Here is a 6,000-nt window from a genome sequence, read left to right as displayed (position 1 = left end):
ACGACCAGCGGAAGACCCACGCGCGCAACCGGCAACTCCGCGCCGTTTACAAACCGTGACGGAATATTCCCTCCGGGGGTACCTCACCATCGAAGGAATTTTATTCCGAGGCCTTACTGATCAGGGGGTTCGAAGCCTGGCCCGCTGAGGGTTCGACAGGCACCCCAGATCACCAGAGTCAGGGACTACATTGGCATGCCGCACAAGCAGCCCTCAAACACAGAGTTCGAGACGTCCTGCGCAGTGTTCAAGGCCAGCCGAGGGTGCCTAGCAGGGGGATCCCATCGAGGGAGAGCATCGAGCCCTCGAACCCTATCGAATGGGTCCGAGCCCCACCTAGTGAACTTTTGCAAGCGCTTTATGTGATGTGTCCATGGACCACAAGTCGACCCTTATTGAACGGGGCTCGGACGTCCACTTGAACCACCCGCTAACAGCTCACCAAAGCAACCATGGCTCGCGACCCGGGCGTGGGTAGCATGGCACGCTTCACCCCTCCTCCCTGCAGAAGGGCAACGAGGGTCATAACAAAAAGTCGAGGGTCCCCTGAATGCCTTCACATAGGCCAGGGCACGGGGGCTCCTCGCACGCCGCGTCTCAGGCCGCACCCTCGAATGAATCGGCTACCGTCGATTGTGAAATTCCACGTGTCGAACAAACCTCCCGCACTTACACGCGCCTACCGGATTGATCAACAGAGTTGTAGGCCGCCATACCAGCATGGAAAACACTGATGCCGGCTGAAAGGAACATCGAGGCCGGCTGAAAAAGAAGCTGGGCAATTGCTGCACCTGATCGACCATGCAGAGCGACGTTTATAGCCCTTGGACGAGAGCAAGAACTCCTCCAAGGGCTCGAGGGCTACACCCGCGGGTGCGCTGACGCGCCCCCATGGAGGAAACTTCACACATTCGAGGATCAAAACCCCAACCTAGCGCCCGAGCCTTCTCCTCGTTCCCTCTAGTGTTGGGTTCGGGGTCAGACCCGTCTTAACCCACAGCCTCTGGCTCTGAATATTGCCGCAAGCACCCGACTCTTCTCCTCGCTTCTATCTGGCTCCGCAACCCAGCTCGAACCTTCCCGACAGGGCGGCGGGGACGCCCCTGGCGGCAATACAGTGGTGCCCGAGGCGACTATGATCTGCATAGACAACTCGGAGTGGCCTTACCGTCGTTTCTCTGTCGGTGAACTCCGATCTTGAACTAATCTCCTCCAACAACACCCGCAGGCGCGCCGACACGCCCCCGCGGGGCAAACCAAACCCACGGTCAGCACCTGAGTCACGCCCTTGAGGGATCAAGCCTCAGCAGGGCTGATGCTCATCCCTACAAAGGCTCGGGGGCTACTGTCGGGTACCATGATTAGGGGCACCCAAACTAGGGGACTAAATCACCCTCAAAACTCAAAACATGTGTTAAGCAGTTAGGCCCATGGAGGCCTACAGTCTCTTTTCGATCCAGAGGAAAGGAAAGGACTCAAAGAGGCCAATTAGCACTCGGCCCACGGCCTGGCTCTACAGTGCAGCCCATCCGAACCCCCTGAACCCGCGGAGTGATCTTCGCTTCGCTCGAGGCCTCCCCGCCGAGGCCCTCGACAGCACCCCGCATCTCCGCATCGCTCGAGGGTAGCGAGCCTACCCTCGGAGGAGTGGATCAACTCCATCTCGCTCGAGGCCACCCCTCGGCAGAAGGGACTAGTGACCCATCTGCTCACCCGCCCGCCGTACGGAGGCATTAAATGCCAACAACTCCACCGCAACACCCGGGTCACACGGCATCAAGCCACCACTCCACACAGCGGCTGTGACCAGAATCCCATCCGCCAACTTCGGTCGCTGCTCAGCCATCCCCGACACTGTGGCACCACTGTGGGAACCTGCGACGCCCTGTGCGAACGTGCCCAGCACTGCTCCCGTCACTGTGCTGCCAACTCCCCGTACTACCCCGTGTACTTTCTCTGCTGCGGAACCCTCGATCGGCATGGGCGCGACCCTCGAACGCGGCCCCGAGCCTTGACCAGCGCAAGACCCCCGCCGGCAGGACCCTCGGCGCCCAGCCACATCGAGCACGAAGGACGGTACCCTCCACAGCAATCACCACGATGCCCGTTGGAGCTATCAGGATGCCGGCACGATCTCCGCAAGGCCAGGACACCGCCCAGGAAAACCGCACACCCGGCGCCATGGTCTCCAGTGCCCCACAGTGTACTTTCTACAGTAGGAATCCGCTGTGCTCCCCCGATTCGGGGAGAAGACGACGACTTCTACCCCTCCCGTACATATACTCCGCCCCTCCTTGTGTCTATAAAAGGTGCCACTCAATCTTCTCCATCTTCTTCCCTCTCGCTCTCTCCCTCCACGCACGCACACGCCCGCTCCCCGGAGCACGATATTGGCACTTGCCTCAATCATCTAGCAGAGACTTGGGAGCTTCCCTCCCTCTCTTGCCTCGCTTGTATCCCCTACTACAGGCACCCTCGGTGCAAGATAGTATAGTGCACTCGCACACCTTTGCTGGACGTACGGCCCCGCGGCCGGAACCAGGATAAAATCGTGTGTTCCTGTGTTACCTCTTGCATCAACCATCCAGGGTGAGGGATCATGCAGTCTTTTCACTAGTTGGTGCCGGACCGCCGGGTCTGGACACCGACAATGGTTGACTTAGGGAGTGTCCCAAGCATCCTTGGCGGTTGGTGCATCCTCTATCTTGTCAAATTCTTCCGGGCTCACGGATGTGTGAAGGATATTTAAGGCTTGAAAGTTTCTTTGTAGCACATATTGTTGCAATGGTGTTGGAGTCTCATCTTCATCCGGAATTTCACATCTAACTTCTACAACCTTCCATAGATCTTTATAAATTATATTCAAATACCCAAACATCTTGGTCTTCCATTGATTGTATCTGGTTCCATCAAAGAAAAGTGGTTTTCCCATATGAATAGATGCACCATGGTCACTAGGAAGTCGAAATGTGTAGTCACGAGACACACGGTGATACTCAAGTTTCTTCTTGTCTTTTGATGACTCACTCTTGCTAGATTGTCGAAATGATCTTCGCTTGTGATCGGAGTCCGAGTCATCACTTGAGTCAATCAAGATCTTGGAGCTAGCTTTCTTCTTCCTTTTGCTCTTCAACTTTTGCTCCTTTTACCATGCCTTCCATTCTCTATATGGCATCTCGTTATCACTTGATTCCGAGGTGTCATCATCATTCTTGTTTTTCTTTTTCTTGCCTTTTGAGTCATTTGTCTAATCTTGTTTCTCATTTTCAGATTTCCCATCATCTTCCTTGTTCTTGTCCTTGTTATCTTCACCCGTCGGAATGATGGGACGCTCGAGAGAGTGTTCGCCCGACATTTTGTCTTAATCTCCAAGCGGTCAAGCTCAACATGGAGATCCGAGCTCTGATACCAATTGAAAGGATTAACACTAGGACTAGAGGGGGTGAATAGGCCTGTTTAAAAAATCCCTGAAAAACTTGGCAGGAAAAATGTCAGGCTCGGATGATTCGGCCTAGGCTCGGATGATTCGGCCTAGGGTCGGATGATCCGGTCCTTGTCAGGCCCGGATGATCCGACCTAGGGTCGGATGATCGGACAACAGGGGGAAAAAATCTTGCACGAGATTTGAAATATACCTAGCTTTTGATGATTTCCTTTGAATACAAAGTTGATAAGTGAACTAGATTAGCACTAGAGGAAAGCCACTAATAAGTAGATCAAGTCAAGATTAGCTCAAGAACAATAAATACAACAACAAATGAAAGAGACACAAGATTTATCTCGAAGTTCACTCCACAAAGGAGCTACGTCTCAGTTGAGGTGCTCACAAAGAACAGGGTTGCCCTATAACCCTTTCCCTCACTCAATCACCCACACAAGAGGATTGAGTTGCTTACTATCAAATGTCCACAAAGGACGGGGTAATACAAACTTCCGGGGCTCAACCACAAGATAATGGAAGCTCACCGGCACCTCTAACCGTCTAGGAGCGAAGCTCCAAGAGTAACAAACGTGAATCGACGAATCAAAGGTTGCTTCAAGTGCTTCTTGAGATGAACAAGTGTTAGCCCGCGGAGTGCTCTCAAATCACACCTCAAATCTCACTTCCTCTCAATCCCTAGGTGTTTCCTTGCAAGGATCAAGCTCTAGGATGGAGAGAAGTGTAGAAGTCAATGCTTTAGAGGCGTGGTTCGTCGGAGAGTGAGAGAGAGGTAAATGAAGGGGGTGAAGGGGTATATATACCCAACCCCCAAATGTGACCGTTGTGTGTTTTCTAGTGGTTCCCGGATCATCCGGGGTAACCCCGGATCATCCGAGGTGTTGACAGAATGGACTAAACACACACTGAACTTCCCAGATCTAGATTATCCGGTGTAGGACCGGATCATCCGGCCTGGCCTCTTCCAGACGCTCTCAAATCACCAGGTCCGGATCATCCGGACTTGTGCAGTACTGAAATTCACTGTGCGGCCGGATCATCCGGCCCAAGGTCGGATCATCCGGCCTTGTGCAGAAACTTTGTGCTGGGGAATTTTGTGGGTGTTTTCTCTCAAAAATATCATCTCAAACGAAGTATTTTAACAACCAAAAATTCATTCGAATGTGTTCCCTTGATAGTACGGTGATCCTATACTCAAATTCAAATCGAAAATTAAAATTAAATGTCCGATAGAATCCACCATACTCAATTTGAAAATTGGAGACCTTCTTTTCCTCTTCTTCTTGTTTTTCTCATTTTATTCATTCACATACTTTCTTCAAAGCATCATATCCCCAATTTGTGATTGTCAAAAATCACCAAAATCATTTAGGGGCCTAGATGCACTTTCAACAGCGTTGGTGATGACGGCGCAGTTCGTGTTGTGGCTTCTTTTGGCTCCTCTCTCAGATTGTGGTGGTGTAGTGTTTGTTATGTGCGTTGTTGGCGTGCGTTGTTTATGTGGTGATGGTGTTCGCTTCGGCGCATTATGTACGAATGCTTCTTTTTATATGATGCGGCAGTGCCCCTGCCTTTTATTCAAAAAAAACCACCTCCACAACCATGATACTGGCAACCATGATACTGTAGCAGATACTGTATCTAATGGGGTCTTTGACTGCACAATTAGAGGATGATTAGAACATGGTTACTGTAGTATTATTGTATCTAATCATGGTTAAATTGGATTTATTAGATTTGGCTCGCAAATTTACACCTATCTATGAAAAGTTTTTGCAAATAAACTTCGTTTAATAAGTCGTGTATGTAAGATTCCTCGCTAAGAAAATCATTATAGATAGGATCAAGAACGTACAAAAAATCCCGTAGAATCGTAAAATGAATGAGCCTCTGGAAATATTTTTATAGGCGAATATCTAACATAACGGACCGCACGTGGAAATCCCTTTTTTTTTGCACATGCGACGGCTTGTGCACATGCATGGCATCGACTAGAAGCAGCCCAACCCAATGGAAATTAAAGGAAGAAAAAGGAAGGAAAGGAAGGAAGGATGGGCCGGGCTGGATAGAATTGCTCAAATCACAAGCAAATAATAAAGCAATTGAAAGCCCAGGAATAGATCCTGTTTGCTTGCAAAAAGACACGGGCTGGGGTCAGCAGGAGGGAACATTGCAACGAACTGCATCATCACCAACACGTGCATGAATATGTCCTGCTTACTAGGCACAGCAGACAGCACGCAAGGAATTATATAATGAGGTGACGAAATCTGAATCATCTACTCATAGCATGAAAATATGATATTTCATCTATATAATGAGGTGACGAAATATATTATTTTCATCCAATCGTTGGAAGAAATCTAATTTCAACGAAATTGTCTTGTTTTCGTCCCAAGGATAAACAAAAATTAGATTCCATACACCCGTGGACAAAATTTAGTCCAACGGATAAGGAAGGAGATAGAGAAATAAGGGAGAAGAAAAGAGAGATAGAGGATAAGAAAACCCCGTGTCGCGCTTCTTGCATTCAAACTTTTTAGGGGTGGGTGATGGGTAGG

The sequence above is a fragment of the Panicum virgatum genome, chromosome 3N (assembly GCF_016808335.1).
Source record: "Panicum virgatum strain AP13 chromosome 3N, P.virgatum_v5, whole genome shotgun sequence".
Lineage (NCBI taxonomy): Eukaryota > Viridiplantae > Streptophyta > Magnoliopsida > Poales > Poaceae > Panicum > Panicum virgatum.
This window is presented reverse-complemented; position numbering follows the sequence as displayed.